The sequence below is a fragment of the Emys orbicularis genome, chromosome 5 (assembly GCF_028017835.1).
Source record: "Emys orbicularis isolate rEmyOrb1 chromosome 5, rEmyOrb1.hap1, whole genome shotgun sequence".
Classification (NCBI taxonomy): Eukaryota; Metazoa; Chordata; order Testudines; family Emydidae; genus Emys; species Emys orbicularis.
In genome coordinates this window covers 142,344,107-142,366,420 of record NC_088687.1, presented here as the reverse complement: position 1 = coordinate 142,366,420, position 22,314 = coordinate 142,344,107, and positions in this window count along the sequence as shown.

The following is a 22,314-nucleotide window of genomic DNA, read 5'->3' as shown; positions in this document are numbered from 1 at the left end:
TAAATCCTCGTTAGCATCTGTAGATGCTCAGCTCACTTGAAACTCAAACCACTAAATATAGATCTAGACGCTGATCTTTAAGCAACCAAGTTTTAAAATGACTTGCCCAAGAGACACGGTGAGTCAGTGGCAGAGCTGGGAATAGGCCCCAGGAGTCCTGATTCTCAGTCACATGTTCATACCATGGGGCATATTCCTGCCTGACCCCATCTTATGCCCTGAAGCATCTGGATGCCCTTTTAATATTGTATCCTAGCAAATGCATCTGAAAACCATGCCACTTTCTTTGGCACTGACTAGCAAGGCAATTGAGATGCTGGCCCTCTTCTCCTTATTTACATCATTCAATCCGATGGAGTAAATCCTGATTTACAGCAGTGTAAAGGTGAAAACTTCATTTTTGACTCAATACTGCACTGACTGTTGGTGAATTTAACTTGAGTGCGAAACCCAAGTAGCAATCTACCCAAAGCCTGCACTGCCAGTGAAAGAGCTGAAGGAAATCACTGTAGGGTGGAGTTTCATATAGTCATGTAATAGTTGATGTTTTTCATATAACCCCAGCTCCTGGAGTCATGTGACTATGTGAGAATCCCAACTTTCACTTTTTTTAAGAACGGTAAGTTTCTAGTTTTCATGGTAGTGGAGAAAAAGCTTGAAAACACGATCCCTAAAGGCTCAGAACCCAGAAGGCAACTAAAAAGTACACAGGAATCTATTAGTTTAAAAATCTCATGGCAAAACCAGATCCTTTGTTTAGGTTTGTACATGTCAGCAGACAGGACCCATGAGAGAAGAGAAGGGCAGAACTGGTGAAGAGTTTTCTGTGAACTTCTGCATCAGCTAGTTCTCTTTTGGTTTCAAGTCCTCAACATTTCATTTGCGTAATTTTGTGGGGACATTTTTGCGGGGGGGGATCCTGTTTCCAGCTGCACACTTCAAGATTTCATCATCTCTCGTGTTCCAGAAGTCAAACCGAAATATCAGAGCAGCTGTCACTTTTAGGCTTATGTGGAGTAGACATGAAGGATAAGCTCCTTGGGCAGGGACCGACTTTTTGGTCTGTGTTTGTACAGCGCCTAACACAAGGGGTCCTGGCCCATGACTGGTGCTTGTAGGCACTACTGCATAATAATAATAAAATATGAAGATGCTCACATACATATTTAAAATGTAAAAGATAGTCATGCACATAAACAGACTAAAGCTGGGCAAACTAGATTTTTTTTTGAATTTTCAAAAATGTGCAAAACTTTCCAAGACGACTTTGTTCCACTGAGTTTCAGCTTCTTCAACCCCCCCCCCCCCCGAACTTTTTCTGTTTTGAAAAATCTCCCCCTTGTGACTAAGCTAATGAACCAAAATCAGCAATGGGGAGAGAGGGAAAGGGGTTGGGTGGGGGGGGGGAAATAGTTAATTTTAAAGGGTTCATCCAAACCTGGGAAATTCTGAGACCATTCAACAATTATATATGTTTGGCAAAAGCTTCCGTTTTTTTGTTTTTTTTTTTAAGTGGCTTCATTTCATCTGAAAGAAACTCCTTTTTAATGGAAAATGTTGAAGGTCATCAGACCACGTGGGCTTGGAAGCAGCCAAGAATGTAGGTGATCATGCTCTTCCTCCACTGGGGGAAAGGGGTACTTCCAGACCTCCTGCTGTGAAGGACCACGCTCAGCTGCTGACCCCGTGGGAGTAGGCGGTTGGCCAGGATACGAGAGATGTCCTATCTCTTTGGGGCTGCGTGGCTGCCATTGTCTGGGGAGATGCCAGGTGGAAAGCTGGGTACAAGTCCCAGGCCCTTCTCCACCCCCTTACATCTTGTCCTCTGGGGTCTCTTTTCACTGTGTCATACCTTTTATCCACCCACCCACCCACCCTCACTCCTTGGAGCAGCTTTTCCAGTGTGTGAGAGCAGGCAAGAGGCCTGGGTGAGAATGGACTCCCATCTCTTTGGGGCCACATGGGAAGCTGCTGGGAGCCAGCTCTGGCTCTCCTGGCTTGGACCCTCGATGATCTGGAACTCCATGCGCAGCGGCAGACATGAGCCCATCCTGTTGCTGTGCATTCAGAGGCCAGTGGGACACAGATGGCAATGCGGCTGCCCAGGGTGCTCTCTGGGGCCCCGGTACTCCTCTCCTGAGGCAGGGGCACGCTGGGCAGAAGGAGGAGCGGTGCTCCAGGGGCATGGTGGTGGTGGTGCATTATCATTATGAAGTGCAGCATACTTCTGTGGTGCTTTGGAGCACAGCTTTGGCAATAAGACCTCAATCAGAGATGTATCTCACCTCCCCACGAGCACTGCCCTCCTGCCGTCCACTCAGGGGCTGGAGCCATGGCCCTGAGCAGACACACCATCTCTGGGGCTGCTCGCTTCTCTTAGCAGTAACCCCACTTTGAACCCACCAGGAGCCCGATTTTGACTGCTCCTCGCGTGAGTGCAGTGGGCTGGAAAGTTCTCCCTGAGCTCAACGCTCTCCAGTGCGCCTGTGCCCTATAGATTTGGACCTATATGTATGGCTAAGTTCTCCCCTTGGATAGCATGCTGAAGCCAATGGGAGCTATGCACAAGAATTTGCAGGTAGGGAGTATTCCAGTTTCTAAACCAGCTTGGGTTGCACATAAGTGACAGACACTATGCAAATAGTCATTGCTAGAGATGGGTCTGGGCCAGCAGCCTTATGAAGCAGTGTGGCCTAACGAGAAAGGCAATGAATTTGGAGCTTTGAGTTATCCCACCAGGTTCTATACTCAGCTCTGCTACTAAATTGCCATGTGACCTTGGGTATGTTTTTGTTTCTCCTCCAACTCTTGTCTGTCCTATCTACTCATGTTAGCACAAAAACAAGACGTTGAGAACAAAATTATTCAAGGAACCAAAGGACGTGGAGAGAAGAAATTCCTGAATTGCCTGTACACCAAAGCTAGGAGCCTGGGTAACACACAATTGCTCATTTATGAGTAGAAATTCGATCTAGTTGGCATCACTGAAACCTGGCGGGATGGCGCCCACAATTGGAATGTTAAAATCAATGGTTGCAATCGATTTAGGAAGGATTGAGTGGGCAAACGGGCAGGGGGAGTGGCACCTTATGTCAAAGGTGGCATTACCTCTTTCCGAGTCCCTGATAACTTGGAAGAAGAATGCTTATGGACCAATGTTCTAACAGGAAAAGCACAAGATGGGGTATGAGGTGGTTTCTGCTACAGACACCCCATCACATTAGTGAACAGGATGACCGGCTCTTTACACACCTGTTTACAATGTGGAGGGAAAAAAGCCATGTGATCATTGGGGACTTTAGCTTGAGTGAAATATGCTGGTAGCCTCATGCTGCCAAGACTAAAACATCCTTGGGATTTCTTAACATTATCGATGACAATTTCCTAACTCAAAAAAGTGTTGAATCCAACACAGGGGAATTGTACATTAGGCATTGTCTTGTTAGATAAAGAGGAACCGATCACAGAACTAAAAATGAAGGGCAATTTAGGTACAAGTGGTCATGACTTGATCACATTTATAATGTGAAAGCAGAATAAAGTCCAGAACAGTGATATATATACTTGGTGCTTTAAAGGGGCTAATTTCACAAAGCTGAAAACAATTATGAGCCAAATCAGCTGGGAGGAAGGATTTAATCAGAAAAATGTGAATGATAATTGGGAATTGTTTAAGAATCCTTTACTAGATGCCCCAAAAGCCACAATCCTACAATCGAGGAAGAAGGCCATATCGGTTTAAAAAACGACCTGGTTTAGGGGGAAGTGATGGCAGCTATAAAATAGTAATAATAATAATAATAATAATAATAATAATAATAATAATATAACAAATGAAAGAAAGGGGATGTTGGTAGTAATGAATATAAATCAGAAGCTAGGAATTGTAAAAAATTGATAAGGGAAGCCAAGGGACACAAGGTGAAATCTATGGCCAGCAGAGTGAAGGAGAATAAGAGGGAGTTTTTAAAGGATATTAGGAACAAAAAGAATCCTGATAATGGTATTAGTCCATTACTAGATGGAAATGGTAGAATTATTAATAATCATGCAGAAAAGGCAGAAGTGTTCAATAAATATTTCTGTTAGGTACTTGGGGAAAAAACAGATGATGTAGTCTCATCATATGGTGATGATAACATTCTTTCCATTCCACTAGTATCTCAGGAGGATGTTAACCAGCAGCTACTAAAGTTAGACATTTTGAAATCAGCAGGTCCAGATATCTTGCCTTCAAGAGCTTTAAAAGAGCTGGCTGAGAAGCTCACTGGGCCCTTAATGCTGATCTTCAATAAGTCTTGAAACACTGGGAAAGTTCTAGAAGACTGGATGAAAGCTAATGTTGTGCTAATATTTAAGAGGGGTAAAGAGGATGACCTGGCTAATAATAGGCTTGTCAGCCTGACATCAATCCTGGGCAAGATAATGGAGCAGCTGATGTGGGACTGTAATTATATCACCCTCCTTTAATTCTTTATTAATAATGCCAATCAACATGGGTATATGGAAAATAGATCCTGTCAAACGAACTGGATATCTTTTTTATTGAGGTTACAAGTTTGGTTGATAAAGGTAATAGTGGCGATGTAATATACTTAGATGTCTGTAAGGCATTGACTTGGTATCACATGATATTTTGATTAAAAACTAGAAAGATATCAAATTAACATGGCCCACATTAAGTGGAGTAAAAGATGGATAACTGCTAGGTCTCAAAATGTAATTATAAATGGGGAATCCTACAGTGATAGACTGAAGGAGCTCAATCTATTTGGCTTAACAAAGAGAAGGTTGAGGGGTGACTTGATTACAATTTATGAGTACCTACATGGGGAACAAATATGTAGTAATGGGCTCTTCAGCCTAGCAGGGAAAGGTCTAACATGCTCCAACAGCAGGAAGTCGAAGCTCGACAAATTCTGACAGGAAATAAGGGGTACATTTGTAACAGTGAGAATAATTAACCAAGGGTGGTGGTGGATTCTCCATCACTGACAAATGTTCAAATCAAGATTGGATGTTTTTCTAAAAACTCTGCTCCAGGAATTATTTCAGGGTTTCTCTGGCCTGTGTCATGCAGGAGGTCAGACTAGATGATCACAATGGTCCCTTCTAGCCTTGGGATCTAGGAATTTAGATTGTGAGCTCTTCGGGGCAGAGGCCGTCTCTTACTATGTGTGCGCGCCATACCTAGCAGAATGGGACCCGATCTCAGCTCTGACTTCTAGGCATTCCTGTAATACAAAGGACAATAATCTCCCAATAAGCTTCGGCCTTTGGGCCTATTTCTAGCTGCCATCCCAATCGTGAAGTGTATCAAGATGTGAAAATACAACCCACATGTCTAAAGAACTGGCTGTGTAATCCACTGGCACCCTCTAGTGGCTCGTCTGTAAGAAGGTAACAGCTTACTGCTGCTGACAGTTAATGGAGTTCATCCTGAAGGGCATGGTGGGAGAGATCAGTGCTCAGAGTCCTAAGATCCAGCCCTGCTGCTGACCCAGGGTGGTTCCACCTCCATTAACCCTCAAGCTTCCTCTTTGTCAGATTTACGCTTGGCTTTTGTAGGAGGGCAATGTGGTCCAGTGGAGAGGATATGAGTGAGGAGACCCGAGTTCTATCCCTGGCTGTGTTGCTGACCAGCCGGCTGATTTCATGCAAGTCACGGAGTCTCTTCCTACCGCCAGGTTAGAAAAACAGCAGCAGCAGGAGAAGACCCTACCCACTGAGAAGGACTGAAAGAACAGTGGGCTCCTAATCCTCCTGCATTCTGTGTTGTCTCTTTCCTCCAGGCGGAATGGGCAGGGTTGTTTGATGACTGACCATACTGCACTTACATTTTATGAACTCCGTTTGTATGTGTAACCCACACGCCTCCTGGGTGTGGTGTCTGTCCCATCTAGTGGCACCGAGACCACTTAGAGAGAGAGATAAATGAGTCTGCTCTACAGCCTTAGCGAAGAGCCATTTGGCTTTTAGCTCATGCAGTAGAGGCTCATGCACTAAACTCCAGAGGTCCCAGGTTCGATCCTGCCTGCCGACGACTGGGGTTTGTCGGCGTTACGCACGCATGTGTGCAAACATACAAACACACAACCTGTGGCTTTTCCACCTTGAGAGGGTACACACACGGGCACACCTTTTCCACCATGAGACCCAAGTGCAATCTGCATGGAATAAAACGTAGCCGCTGCATTTGGAAACTACGGGAAACCTTGTAAATCTTACAGGAGCCCTTCCCCATTTACCGAGCTGTTCTTCTCTGGTTAGCACTGATCGCGCTGCATGGAGCTGGGGGATCTGCCAGAGGTTTATGAGCACTCCAGAAGAACAGAATGCAGAGCAGAGCCCTGGCGATGGGTGTTGCTCGCCTTTCTTCTTTGCAAAAGAAAGCGCTTTTCGCCCGTCCTGACAAGCTAACCGTGGTTGGCTCAGCAGCGAGGCTGTTTCCTGTGATCAGCGCAGCCTGAGCCCAATGCATTTGCCATGGAGTTGCGCCGTATGGAGATGCTAAACTCCTTGTGAACTCTGAGGCTTCGGGCTTTACAGAGTAAAAACCAGAGAGGGCCATAACTCACTGAAAAGGTAAAAAGGGGAAGCTGGCTAGCATTACCGCAAGGGCTCTCCAGAACATCTGGGGTGTGCAGGATGGAAAAATGCTCTGAATGAAACACATCCCCACCACCTGAGTTTCACCCAAATAATTAATAATCATATATCAGCCATCCATCCATCCACTCTATACAGAACCAGTTAGCTACCTATCTTAATATTTGTCTAGCTAGTCTATACCGGCCCCTCTGTCTAGCTATACGGTCCCTTTTATCTATCTGTCTGTCTGTCCACATATAAAGTAATGTCACTCACCACTGAAATTCAGCCTTCACCTGGATGAAAAACACAAATCACTGCAGAACATGGTAGGACAGAAGAATACCATATAGTTGGTAACAGTAGGGGGAATTTAGGGAGACAGAACGTAATTATTTAACAAAGATGTTTTCATCTAAACCAGTCAATGTTGTGCACGCGCACAATAGATACTTAATTCCACTGTTGTGGGGAGCAAGTAGAGTTCTGGGGCTGGCCAGCCTGAACCCCCAAAGGGCCCTGTCTCTGGATACTCATCCCCAGGCCAGTGGCATATGGATCTGCACAGCGAATACACCTCAGCCCTGGTATTTCAGGCCTGATATTCTGAAAACAGAACACCAAGTACTGTCAAATGAGTAAGACAGGAGACCAGGACAAGGCAAACAGCAAACTTACTGTCATATGTGGTCTTACGGCAAGATTTGAACCCAATTACCCAGAGCAGCAAAGCTAATTCACTAATGAACTGTTGTAACCTAGATTCCAATATGGACATCCATCATGTACACACAGAAACACTGGGCCAAATATATCCTTAGTGTAACTTCAGCGGTTACACCAGAGAAGAGTGTGGGCCCACCTTTCACTTGTCTTCTGTGCAAGTGAGATAGCAACGCACAGCATTTTTCCACACATGACAGTTTATAAGATCAATACACAATCTCCGTATATGGATCGCTTCACCCAGCACTGAAATGCAGACAGCTCTGGTGTGGGACATAGCAACTTCATAACAGCACGCAGCAATGCTGTACTACACCACAGAGCAAGAGGACAAGAAGAACATAATGACTAGCTGAAAGAGCAGAGGGACTCTACATTTGGAAGAATATGATTATACAAGTTGGAATTGGCCGAGTCAGTAGGGCTAACACTCTTGCAAAAAATGCCCGGTGATTGTAGAAGTGTAGGATTGGAAGAGACCTCGAGAGGTGATCTAGTTCAGTTCCCTGCACTCAAGGCAGGACTATGTAATAACTAGACCATTCCTGATGGGTGTTTAATCTTTAGGATCTTTAATTACAACAGGTGACCAGGCCCTCAGTTTTATCTGCCATCTAAAAGATATTGGGTGAAATCTTGGCCCCACTGAAGTCAATGATAAAACTCCCAGTGACTTCAACAGAGCCAGAATTTCATCCATTGGCTCTAATAGCGCAATACTCTCTATCTCCTCAAAGAAGCATTGACTTGTTAATGGACGAAGGCCACCTACGAAGGCTAGAATTTTCCAACCTGGGAGCTTAAAGTGAGGCTCCTAAATTACCATAATTGGGCACCTAAAAGTTGTCTGATTTTCAGGGGTACTCAGCTCCCACAAACCCCACTAGAGTCAATGGGACCTGCAGGTGCTCAGCACCTTTAGAAACGTCACCGTGTTCATTTAGGCGCATATATATGGTAATTTGGGACCCTCACTTTAGGCACCGAGGTTTGCAAATTCCTGGCCCAAATCACCAGTGCTACATCATATGGGCCCCAATTCCCTTCCAGTCCTACGATTCTATGACAAGGGATGGAGTTAGGTTCTTGTTTAAGTGCTTCCTGAATCAGGGCCATAGGTAGCTTTGGTACCTTCCCCTCAAAAAGCTATCCAGTCAGAGCCTACAACAGGTAACAACATTATAAGGCCTGGCTAGAACCGTGCATGAAAAAATAACCCATCAGTAGTACAGTGCGTGGCTTAGAGAAAAAGAATCTTCCAGAATTGTGTTGTAGAAATAGATGCCTGTGGATAAACGTCAACAGCAAAACTAGTTGCTGATGTGAAAATGAACTGTCCTTCGCAGTGCTAAGATACACCTGGGTTTATTCAAGGCTCGGAATGACTTCATTCCAAACCTGAGCCATTTGGGATCTTGCCTCGGTGCAAAACATGGCGAAAAGCACAGCAGGATTCCTAGCAAAATGCTGAACTGAAGTCGTCGGGCTGAGCTCACAGAGTAATCTTTCAAAGCAAGTGGGGAATGCTCAGGTCTGGGGGCTGGAACGGTGCCAAAGAGAAGAGCCAGGCTATTGTACAGGCAGGGGGACTATCCTCCAATTGTAAACTAGGATACGGGTATTAGCTGACATGTGGAAAACACCAGACGCTCAGTTAGGTCGTTCGCCAGATTCACATTGATTAGGAGTAAGAAAACAGCTTCTTTGCTTTCAGGAACGATTGAGCCGGTTGTTAAGCCTTGTAAATTTTGGCTCTGCTGAAGGTCCTCTTATCTTTGAAGTGCGCTGGTGGGTCAGGCAAAAGAAATGAGAGCCAGGTGTACAGAACCTTCAGATGTCCGGGGCAGAAGCAGGGGAGGGAGAAAGAAAGAAGCCTCCAACCAAGGCATCACCACAGGGATTTTTGTCTCTCTCGCTGGGCGCAGTAAGGTGCCTTGATGCTGAAGTTCTTTTTTCCCCTCAGAGGAAGAAGCAATGTGGGTTTCTCTCCCATCCCGCCCCAACCAGCGTGCCTCATATCTCACCGCACAGGACACCTCTTGGCAACTTCTGGGTGCTGATCTGGCCCTTGTTGAGGAGCCTAAATGGGAGCTGAACTTGTTTGAGAAATCCGGCCTGAGTTGTGAGTTCAGAGCGCTTAGGAACGTGGCCCCCCACCTGCGTGATCTCTCTGCCTGAGACGAACCGCAATGGGGGTTTTTGTGACAGTGAGATTTGTCCAGGCTTTGTCAAAGTAACTGCACTAAGACCCACCAAACTCATTTCATGTCGGCTACCGGAAAGCCGGAGGGCTGAGTTGCTATTGGCCGAAAGGTGGGCTGCCTCAGCACTGCAGTGATTGCTGGCAATGGATGCTGGAGACAGGGGGAGAGCTGGGAGCCAGTGACTTAACCACTAGGCTGCACCACCTAGGTGTAATACAAGTGAGCAGTTACGTGTTATGAATCGAATACAAAGTTACAGAACTAAAGAATTCAAAAGGAGGGGGAAATGAATGCCTTGACAGACACGTTTGCTGCAGATGCCAAAAGTAGAGTGAATAATACAGCCTAATATTAATTCAGATTTATAAGGTGTGGAGGGCTCTTGACTCCGAATACAATAATAATTAATAAAATATACCAATATTACAGATAAAGGCAAACATGGCACTATTCCTGGAGGGCTAGATGGTTTGAGAAACAGAGCCGTTCTGTTCTAGGATGATCGTTCCAGCCCACGCTTGCTCTTAGGGAAAAGCGAGCTGCTCCAGAACTCTCCTCTCCCAGCGTGGGGTTTGTACCCCCCCACCACCGGCCCCACTGGAGATGAGGACTCCTTGGTGTTAGCTGCTGTACAAACACGTGGCCACTGCCCTTGGAGAGCTCCCGGTCTAGCCAAACCAAGCATGGGAGGGGAAGCAGAGATAAGGTGACTTACTCAAGGTCATGCGCCGAGAGGATCATGAGAACCAGGAATAGAACCCAGGTCTCCTAAGCACCAGGCTAGTGTCCTGTCCACCAGAGGATGTTTCTGTGCCTGCTCCTTTCTTTGGCCTCTGGGGCTGGCTCCGCCTTGGAATTTCTTTCTTCCTCAAGGTCACAGGGCTGGGGGAGGGGGGAGCTGCCACATGGCTCTGCCCTGCACAGTGCAGGATCCAGGGGTTGCTAGGGAGGGGGGTGACCCTGGCTGGGCTGCACCCCCACAATGCTGCATTCCCTGTTTAAATGAGGATCTGGCCACATTGATCCTAGCATGCGTCATCTCCAATCTGGATTATGGTAACTCAGAGCATCTGGGCCTAAAGAGGGCTGCAAGGCAGAAGCCCCAGCTCATGTGCAATGTGGCTGCCAGCCTCTTCAGGTTAGGATCTAGCTACATCAGCAGCCGCTTCTCTGTCCATGACCCCTCAAGGCAGCTGTGCTCCTCTGGGCGGAGGCAGCTCATGAAGCAGGCAAGAGCTGGAAAAGAATTGTCCCGCTTGGGAGGGGAACAGCTGTGGAATGGGCTTCTAGATGTGCTGGGCCCAGTGTCTGGCCCCCTTCCGGGCATGCTGCAAAGACCCTTCTTTTTGACAGAGACATTTCCACTGGGATCAGAGTCTCTCTGTCACTGGACTGGCTGCTAGAGGAGGACACAGACCCATGCTATCATAGAGTTCATGCTGTATGGGAGCTAGGGTTGCCAATATGGCCAGTAACCGGAACCCCGAGGCCCCGCCCCTGCTCCGCCTCTTCCCCCGAGGGCCCGCCTCTGCTCCGCCTCTTCCCCAAGGCCCCATCCCTGCTCCGCCTCTTCCCCCAAGGCCCCACCCTTGCTCCGCCTCTTCCTTCGAGGCCCCGCCCCTTCTCTGCCTCTTTCCTCCCCCCCCCCCGCCAGATTTAAAAAAAAAAAAGGACATCAGGGCTTGTCAAATGGCACCCGGACACAAGCCGAAACCCGGACTGTCCCGGTGAAAACCAGACGGGTGGCAACCCTACTGGGAGCAGAGACCAGCAGAAGACACATCCAGCTCGCCAGGGATGAATGTGCCATCTGAACTAATTTACCTGTCAAGTGCTACAGTGCTTACGGTGGGGGGTGCTAGAGAAAATTCTAAGCCGAACAAAGACGGAGAGAAGTATTCATGGCATTTTCCCGGCCAAAAAAGCAGCAAGTCCCTTCTTATAATCTAAAGGCCTGGTCTTCTTATGGAGCATAGCGCTTGCTACCACGAATGGCCCCATTTGCACCAAATTGCCCCTTACGTGGTGTGAAATGGGCTCAGCCCAGATTAATTTCTCACATTCCTTCCTGGCCTTTGTTACTGTCGTGTGCTTTTGTGCTGTTTGGTTTAACGTTCAGAATCACTAAGACCTCGTCTAATAATATCTACCACTGGCTGAGGTTTCGCGAAAGATAAACCTACGCACACCACGCCTGTGGTGACTGTATTAGCCGCAAACAATAAAGGATTCCAAGGATCCGAAAGCCACAACTGTAGTCTCTGGCTCTTGGGTAGTGTTATAAAAATCATCCCCCCAATGATTGTACATCCAGTACTAGGTCTTGCTTAACTGCACTGTTAATTGAAGCAATTCCAGGCAGGAATCCATGCAGAGAAAGGAATCTCCTTTGATTTAAGGGGCTAGCAGACAGACACGCTGTGAGTCCTGTTGGCTCACAAGCTCGGCTGGGTCAGGACTTGGAAAGGCCTTTGGGCAGGGGGTGGAATGAAGCGGCCACTGGAAGTGGTGATGGTGACTCGGCAGGTGACACTTCCCTTTTGGAGCATTGAACCAGTTCCCCAGGATGGTGCGGGGGGTGCTGTGAGACTCCAGGCACAGCACGGCATCAGCAGGACACGCTTCCCAGTCATTCTGGCTCAGCTGACCTCTGAACATAGCTCTCTACCAGGTGGGACCCGCTTCCAGGGTTAAACGTTGCTGGGACTTGCAGACCTGGCGTTTCAAAGACACTAACGGACACGGGGTACACAGCGGCCGTACGAGGATGCCCCAATCTGGAGCTCGCAATCATGCTCCCGGAGCCGACGACATTAGGAATGAGATGTAAAACTGACCTGGGTTCTCTTCCCAGCCCTGTCGATGACTTTCTCCGGATCCTTGGGCAAGGCACATCAGCAATCTCCATGCCTCGGTTTCCCCCCTGTAATAGAGCGATAATGATACTTGCCCACCTTTGCGAGGCACTTTGGGATCCACAGGTGAGAGCTAAGGGTCTTCATTGACATTTAGTATCCAAGATTTCATGGGCCCTGGTGGAAGCACAGGCAGAGCCAGACTGCACCTGGCCAGGGGTTAGGGTGACCAGACAGCAAGTGTGAAAAATCGGGACGGGGGTGGGGGGTAATAGGAACCCATATAAAAAAAAGCCCCAAATATCGGAAATCTCCCTATAAAATCAGGACATCTGGTCACCCTACCAGGGGTCTGTCTCGCCCACTAACCCACCTCCCATAGTAGCCAGCACCAGATGCTTTGGATTTACGAGCTTCTGAACCCCAGGGACCAGTCCAAATTTCAACCTGAGTCTCCACACATGAATCTTGTGCCTACCGAACCCCCATGTAGTTTAAACTGGATGCTGCTCACAGTCAAACAGCTGCTGTGGTCTTCTGACCCAGAAGTGGCTGCATTGCCACATTTAAGGTACATGCACCATATACTATATCATCTGGGAAGTACTTTAGGATGAAAGGTGCTGTGAAGTAGAAACATCAGGTCACATTGCCGGTAAGATATAGGGGGCAGCGGAGGCGACATTGCATGACTGATATTAAGGCAAAGCTTCTTTTTAGAGAACTTAGACAGGTGTGGAGACTGCAGAACATGGCAGCACCAGACACGCTGGCTTCCCCCTAATGGCCAGCCCCTATCCTAGCTGGCAATCGAGAGGTGAAAGGATCTGCAGCCCATAATTAGTTCCAGGATCTATCAGTTCCCCTGGGAACTGCTGTTTCTGATGGCAGCTGACCACCACCTGGCTCTTTGAACTGGCAGCACACTAAGGATTTTGTTAGACAAGGAGTCTGCAACAAAGATTCCGCGATGTCAAGAGAAAAGGCGTATAGCCAGCTCCTGTAAGCAAGTTTTGCCTGTCTATAGCTCTGTTCATCTGAGGATCACCAAGTGCCTTACAACCTATCCACAGCCCCCCTGAGATAGTGAGTATTCCCCCCACTTACAGCTGGGGAAACCGAGGCAGGGAGAGGGCGAGAGATTTGCCAAGTTGCACAGTGGGTCTGTGCGAGAGCTGAGAAGAGACAAGGGGCTGGATATCCTGGGTCCTGGTGCTGTAGCCACAAGACCAGCCCCTACTCACACCCTCACTCCATCTCTCAGTGCTGGAAATGGGGCTCCAGGCTGGTGGACGTCTCTGTGGTAGTGTTCTCCATGGTGCTGCTGAGGAGGACAGACAAGGTTGCTCTCCTCATCTTCTCCCAGCCTGTCTGACCCCCTGAAATATTGCATCTAGACTTGAGCTGAACTGTTTCCCTGCATACAGGGTTCTCTCTCTCTCACGCCAGATGCCTCATCGCAAAGGGGTGGGCCAGTTAGAACGGAGACTCCTGCAGCTCCAAAACGCCTTGACCTGCACAGGTTTGACTAGGAACCAAGCAGCTGGACTCTAGCACTTAATGACTAGCAAGGGAGGGGAAAGTTGTTCTTGTAGCTAAGGCACAATGGGTGGGCGTCATTTCCCAGCTCTGCTACAGACTTGGGTAAGTCACTTAGGCCCAGATTCTCATAGGTATTTAAGCTCCTCCATTGAAATCAATGGAGATTTAGGAGCATAAACACCTTTGAGGAGCTGGCCTTTAACCGCTCTGTGCCTCAGAGAAAATGGGGATACTAATAGGGGACGCAGCATTGCCTAATGGGTAGTGCACCAGACTGGGACTCAGGAGAGGTGGGTTCTAATCCTGGCTCTGCTGCTGGGGGGCCTTGGAAAGTCACTTCCCCACTCTGTTCCTCAGTTTCCCCATCTGCGAACTGGGGATTGTGATACTGTCCTCCTTTGCGAAGCACTTTGAGATCTATAGATGAAGAGCTCAGTATGGGGCATCATTATTAACTCTACCTTTGCTTCCCTTGTCTATTTAGATTTGGAGCAGGGATCATCTCTTACTATGGGTTTGTACTGCCCCCAGCACAGCAGGGCCCTGATACTGATTGGGGCCTCCACACCCTGCTGTGATACAAAATATAATTTGCAGAGAGATGGGATATTAAAAGGTAACGTTGCAGAGGACTCAATCTAGGGCAGAATACGGTCATCAAACATGCGTAATCTACTAAGGACCCTTGCGCCTGCCGGAGCGACCACGGTTGATGGTGTCACACCAGCCATGGTGTAGTGAAGTTCCCAGATCTGGCTCAATCCTGCAAATCCACAAATGTCTGGGGTGGCCACGTGGCCACCACCAGGTCCTGCACCCCTTCACATGTGGCTGGAGAGTTTGAGAGCACAGCATGCTGGCGTGTTTTGTCTATCCTGGAGCCATGGCCGAAGAACATGCAATGCCACAAGGGAGGCCAGATCTCTGCAAAACTGAGACTTTTCACTCAGTGTCAAACCACTTTACTCTCGGGATTTGGTGCTGATAGAGCTTATGGAACGCATCTAGCTGCTCCAAGGCTGCCTGGAAGAGGGTTCAGGTTTCTGACCCATAGAGCAATACAGGTAGGACATAGGTCTGACAGATCCTGAACGGTGTCTCAATGGAAAGATATCCTGGAATACTTTCCCCTTAAATGCCTGAGCAAACTGAACCCATCTCTACCTGTCTAGTCCTTGAAGGACTCTAAATTAATGAATATAATTGAAATGCTGATGGGTTAGTATTTATTCCAAATACCAATTATCTGTGAAGACAACCAAGACCTAAGTGCAGCCAACCCGCAAGCAGAAAAGGAGGGAAACGTTTGTCCAATAAACTATTCAGTGGAACCGCTCTACAGCCAAAATGCTTCTGAAATAAATGTAGTCAAACTTTACTAATTCTGGGTCACTGAGAACGAAAGTGATGCTTAAAATTGTTGATTGGCTCTAGTTTTCAAGATATGCTATTGGGTCAGTATATACGACCCTTGACTTGGGAATGGCGGAGGATAAGTGAGTTATAAAGGGAAGGGATCTCAATTTAAACCAGAAATGACTAAAATACATCTTTGACTGGATCTATGAATAAATCTATGACTGGGTTTGGACAGTACTTGCTTTTTAGGCAAAACAATGAATGAAGCAATCTGAAGCTGGTATTGCGTCATACATTATATGAATTGCATCATGTTATTCCTAGAAGTCATGGATGATGCAATCATAACGAAGCTTACATCACTCTGCTGAACAAATTGCCCTATATCCACTCTAGAAATCATACAGTGTCGTGCTCTCTTATTTGTCAGTGTTTGATTTTGCAAAGGGACACATTTCTGTTTAGCCAAAGTCAGCAGAGATGCCTCGTACTTGTGTGAACAGTGCAGATAACTTCTGCTATGTTTGTGGTGAAGTGACTTTTGCATCACAAAAGCGCAGTATAACCACTATGGTTAAGAAAGCCTATCACCTTTATTTTGGCTGCAAAATTGGAGATCAGGACAAGAGGTGGGCCCCACACATATGCTGCAACACTTGTGCAACAAATCTTCGCCAGTGGTTGAATAGGAAAAGGAAATCTATGCCTTTTGCAGTGCCAATGATTTGGAGAGAGCCAACAGATCATACCAGCAATTGTTACTTCTGCATGGTGCCTCCAGTTGGGAAAGGTGTGTCAAAGAAGAAAAAGTGGACTGTGCATTATCCAAACATTCCATCAGCTATACGCCCAGTACCCCACGGAGAAGGACTGCCGGTTCCTGATGCACCAGAATCATTCTCACTGGAGTCAGACGAGGAAGAGGAAGAGGATGAAACTTCTGGTCCTGAACCATCAATGTCACAGGACCCACATTTTCTCCCATCCTCCTCCTCTGAATCACACCTCATAACACAAGGTGAACTGAATGACCTTGTCAGGGATTTGGAACTACCCAAGAGTAAGGCAGAGCTGTTGGGCTCCAGACTACAGCAGTGGAATCTCCTGGCAGGTGATGTTAGGGTTTCCATGTTCCGTGACTGTCAAAAGGATCTTGTCCCATTCTTCTTCATGGAAGGTGATCTTGTAGCCTGCAACAACATCGATGGTGTGATGGCAGCCCTCAACATCGTTCACAATCCAGATGAGTGGAGACTGTTCATTGATTCATCGAAGACGAGTCTTAAAGCTGTTTTACTGCATAATGGCAATGTTTTGCCATCAATTCCAGTTGGGCATGCAGACAATATGAAGGAAACCTATGACAACATGAAACAACTTTTGAGGTGCATAAACTATGACCAACATCAGTGGCAGCTTTGTGGCGATTTGAAGGTTGTTGCTCTCTTGCTTGGTCTACAGACTGGATACACAAAGTACTGCTGTTTTCTCTGTGAATGGGATAGTCATGCAAGAGATTCCCACTACATCAAGAAAGATTGGCCACTCCGACAGTCATTGGAGCCTGGGAGGAAAAGTGTTCAGCATCCACCACTTGTTGAATCAAGGAAGATTTTGTTACCACCCTTACACATCAAGCTGGGTCTGATGAAGAACTTTGTCAAGGCCATTGACAAAACACAAGCAGCTTTCAAGTACCTCCGTGGAACATTTCCAAGGTTAAGTGAAGCTAAGATAAAGGAAGGTGTCTTTGTTGGTCCTCAGATTCGTGAACTTCTTCGAGATGATGCATTTGACCATGCACTGCGTGGCAAGGAAAAGACGGCATGGAAAGCCTTCCAGTTAGTGGCAATACATTTTCTCGGAAACAACAAGGCAGACAACTACAGGTTGTTGGTGGAAAACCTCCTCAAGGCATACAAAAGCCTTGGTTGCAACATGTCACTAAAGATATATTTTTTTGCACTCTCATCTAGATTTTTTTCCACCGAACTGCGGAGCAGTAAGTGACGAGCACGGCGAGCGATTTCACCAGGACATTGCAACAATGGAGAAACGCTATCAGGGCAAATGGAGCCCATCAATGCTTGCAGACTATTGCTGGACAGTGACAAGAGATGCTCCATTTAATGAATACAAGAGACAAGCCAAGAAGTGCCGAGTAGACACTGAATAGGACTAAACTATGTACAGAATAGTTTTTTGCCTTTTGTTTCATAATAAATTTTATTTATATAACCCTTTTGCTGATTTTTAAAGTGTTACATAAACAGGACAGGTGAAATATTATCATGTAAAGCAACCATAAACACATGAAAAGACCTAGGTTTACAATTTATGATTAAAACTCTACTATCTACACAATATACATAGACATAAAATGTAAAAACTTAAATATCTTAGAAACAGTAGCCAATCAGTTGTTTTAATTGTCATATTTGAATTCAGCACATCAAAATACATAAGAAATAGCACATTTTATCTCTGAAGCAGACGACTTCTCAAAAATTGTAGACCAGTGTAATTTTCTTAGCACTGGTTCCTTCACTGTAACCCAGCCATATTGGCATTCTCTATGAAGATCGGTCATCAGTGAAGCAAAGATTCACCGAGAACTTAATTAGATTGAATCAGTAGAGAGACTGTAATTATCAATAGGCAAAGCAGCCAGGATAATATAAGAACCAACCCCTTGCCTTAACCGTCACCCAGAATTAGAAGCTGAGCCAGATTAGATGATTGATTGATAAGAAAAGAAGATAGATTCAAAACTATCTACCTATATGGCCCCCATCCTGTAGTATCTGGGACCCAAATCCTCACATTCTGGCACCCAAATACTGAAGTGTTTAGCAAATGATCTTCCCCATCTCAAGCTAATTAAAACAGGGAGATCCCAGAACAGCCCCTAACTTCTCTGAGGAGGATGTGAAGGGTGCTGAGGTTTTATTGTGCTGGTCCCCTGCATGGGATGAATTTCACCCTCTTTGTGTCAGCGGTGTCGCATAGAAGGCATTTGTGAGGGGAAAGCAAACCCTGGTACTTAAACTAAAGAGAGAGAGAAGGTCACAAAACTTCTCACTTCTGCAGGGCCTTTTGCCTGATGATCTCAACAGGCTTGATGCGGACTCCTTAAGATCACAACGAGAGCCAGTCAACATTTTTCTGACAGAAGGGTTTTTTCGCTGGAGAATAGGGTTTTGTCAAAACTGACATTTTTCACTGAAAAAAATCTTGGTGGGTTTTGAAGAAATTCTTCGATGTTCTGGAATGTTTTGTTTAGAAACCCCCACCCTCAACGTTTTTCATTTTGAAATGGTGGGTTCCCCCCCACGCACTTTCTGATGCTCTTCCAACTTTTTCTAATTTGAAAGCAACTCTAGAACACTGGAAAGGGAAGGGAAACAAATCCCACTTTTACAAACTTTTTTTTTTTTTTTTTTTTTTTTTTTCTGTTTTAAGGAAACAAATTCATGGTTCAGTTTTGTTCCAAAATTTCCTGGGAGAAATCAGAAGGACAATTTGCCTGTGAAAAAATACACAGGGGACCCCTCCCCCCAATTTTTGATCAACTCTTCTCACAACCCCTCTGTGAAGCATGGCCCAGATCCACAAAGGTATTTAGGAGCAGCCCTGGCCTGTGTCCTCACCCCCAGGGCACGTGGAGGGCCTGAGGCTCCTCACAACGGCCTGGGCTCCGTGGGTGGCTCTTAATGGTCCAGCTCTGGCCTCCAGCCTGGCTAGGGGGCAGTGTCTCGGGGATGAAGAGGGGCAGGGGGTGTGGCTACAGAGGAGGACGGGTCTCCTGCATGTGTCCCGCCTTTTGAAAAGGTGGCCATCCTAGCGCTACTATGCTAAAAAGAGTGTGTAGATGTTGCAGCTCGGGCTGGAGCTCAGCCAAGGGAGAGGGTGGGCTTCAGCCCACAGTGCCATACCCGTGCTGGGTGTAGGACTGAGAAAGGGAGGAAGCCCAGCAGTTGGGAGCTGGCAGCAGAGGAGAGCAGTCGAGCTGGATTGTGGCTGGAGAGCTGAGCTGCAGAAGAGGCGCTAACTCCGTGGCGGGCCCCTGGACCTAGGACCTGGCTGCAGAGTGGCAGTCTTGGGGCCGGCGTTCCACAAGAGGACCAGGGAACTGAAGAGGAGCCCAACACACTGTGGTTTAATTGTACTTGGGGTCCCAGGAGAAAGCCTCAGGATAGCGTTGCCAACTTTCTAAACTCACAAAACCGAACACCCCTTCCCCGCCCCTTCCCCGAGGCCCTGCCCCAATCGCTCCATCCCCCCACCCTCTGTTGCTCGCACTCCCCCACCCTCGCTCACTTGCACCGGGCTGGGGCAGGGGGTTGGGGTTGGGATTGGGGTAGAGGAGGGGGGTGAGGGCTCCGGCTGGGTGTGCCGGCCGTGGGGTGGGGCTGGGGATGCAGGAGAGGGCTCTGGGCTGGGGCAGGGGGTTGGAGTGTGTGTGTGGGGTGTGTGAGGACTCCGACTGGGGGGGGCAGGCTCTGGGGTGGGGAACAGGATGAGGGGTTTGGGGCACAGGAGGGGCTGTGGGCTGGGGCTGAGGGGTTCAGGGTCCAGGCTCCAGCTCAGGGTGTGGGCTCTGGGGCGGGGTCTGGGATGATGGGTTTGGGGTGAAGGAGGGGACTCTGAGCTGGGGCAGGGTGTTGGGGGGGGGGCAGGCTCCAGGAGGGAGTTTGGGTGAGGGAGGGGACTCTGGGCTGGGACAGGGTGTTGGTGGGGGGGGCAGGGTGTAGGCTCCAGGAGGGAGTTTGGGTGAGGGAGGGGACTCTGGGCTGGGGCAGGGTGTTGGGGGGGCAGGCTCCAGGAGGGAGTTTGGGTGAGGGAGGGGACTCTGGGCTGGGGCAGGGTGTTGGGGAGGTGCAGGGTGCAGGTTCCAGGAGGGAGTTTGGGTGAGGGAGGGGACTCTGGGCTGGGTTAGGGTGTTGGCGGGGGGCAGGGTGCAGGCTCCAGGAGGGAGTTTGGGTGAGGGAGGGGACTCTGGGCTGGGGTAGGGTGTTGGGGGGGGGCAGGCTCCAGGAGGGAGTTTGGGTGAGGGAGGGGACTCTGGGCTGGGGCAGGGTGTTGCGGAGGTGCAGGGTGCAGGTTCCAGGAGGGAGTTTGGGTGAGGGAGGGGACTCTGGGCTGGGGTAGGGTGTTGGCGGGGGGCAGGGTGCAGGCTCCAGGAGGGAGTTTGGGTGAGGGAGGGGACTCTGGGCTGGGGTAGGGTGTAGGGGGGGGGGCAGGCTCCAGGAGGGAGTTTGGGTGAGGGAGGGGACTCTGGGCTGGGGCAGGGTGTTGGGGAGGTGCAGGGTGCAGGTTCCAGGAGGGAGTTTGGGTGAGGGAGGGGACTCTGGGCTGGGGTAGGGTGTTGGCGGGGGGCAGGCTCTAGGAGGGAGTTTGGGTGAGGGAGGGGACTCTGGGATGAGGCAGGGAGTTGGGGTGCTGGAGCAGGTTCAGAGTGCGGGGTCCCCGCGGCGCTTACTGCGGCTCCCAGGAAGTGGCCGCCAGGTCCCTGCAGTGCAGCCCCTGGGCGCATGGGCTGACAGGGAGGCTCCACTCGTGCCCACAGGCGCCGCCCCGCAGCTCCCATTGGTGGCAGATCCCAGCCAATGGGAGCGGCGGTGCTGGCACTAGGGGCAGGGGAAGTGCGCGGAGCCTCCCTGGCTACCCAGGCACCTAGGGGCCGCAGGGACCTGGCGGCCGCTTCCTGGAGCCATGCAGAGCTAGGCAAGCTGGGAGCCTGCCATAGCCCCGGGCCCCCGCTGTGCTGATGACCGGACTTTTAACGGCCCGGTCGGCCGCAAGGGTCCCGTTTCGACCAGGCATTCCGATTGAAAACCAGACACCTGGCAACCCTAACTCAGGAGTCAGGGCTGTGAGAGGAGTGAGAAGAAAGGGGCAAAAGACCTTTTGTTGATGTTCCTTTCGGGCTATGGGTGAAGGGGGTATTGGTTTGGGGACTTGGCGTACCCTGGTAAGGGACTGAATTTTTAAGTGACCTGGCCAGGGGGTTAGGCCACAGAAGACCCAGATGGAGGTGATCAAGGGGAAGACCCAGCAATTCACGCCCCCAGCCACAAGGGGGCACTGGCCAGTGACTTGCTTCTGTGCACATGGGCCTTGCTCTGGGGCAGGACCCAAGAACAATTACGATGGCCATTTTTCAACTGAGACTGAGAGAGGTGAAGTCATTTGCCCCAGGAGATATGGTGCACAAATGGCATGGCTGGGACTAGAACCCTGGAATTCTGACTCCCAATTCCCCTCTGCTACTCTAACCACTAGACCCCACTCCTCTTCCAGAGCAGGGACTAGAACCAGGGCATCTCTTGCGCCAATAACTAGGCACACAGCTTTCCTGTGAACTGCAGGGCCAACACTCTACATTTAATACAGAACATGTTGCCTTATCTTAGAATGGCATCTGTTGCTTCAGCTAAATCGAACACCATGAAACAAAGAAATCCTTCTGAAATAAGTCTATCTGGTAGTCACTCTGGGCCATTCATTCTGCAGGGAGAAGACCTCTTCCCCTGTGATTTAAGCAGTCTGTGATGTTGCTCCATCTTCTCTTCCAGCATCAGAAGCATGGGGTTATCCCAACACATTATTATACACTCTGGGGTGTCTTATTACTTGAAATATGCTGAACAAATATAACTGAGTAGCTTATCTTGGCTGGGGCACATTCCATAAAAGCCTCCCAGCTCAGTTCTCAGAGGCTCTCTCCTGGTTCAAGGAAAGTATATCTCCCCATTCTGCCTCTTCCATACCCTTTCCAGGCAGTCTTCATTCTGTGCTCTGCTCATTAGTTTTTCTCATCTACCTACTCCTCCATTTTCATTCTGGCATTTCCTTGCTTTGCTTGTCATTGAGAGTACGTTAGTTTTACAGACAGATTCAGGATAAGAATGAGGATGTTGATGGATGATTTGTTAATTATTATGTCATATATTTTTATTTTATTTTAACAATTATATATTTTTATTATTAGATTTTAACCCCATCTAGTCTGACCTCCTGCATAGCACAAGCCA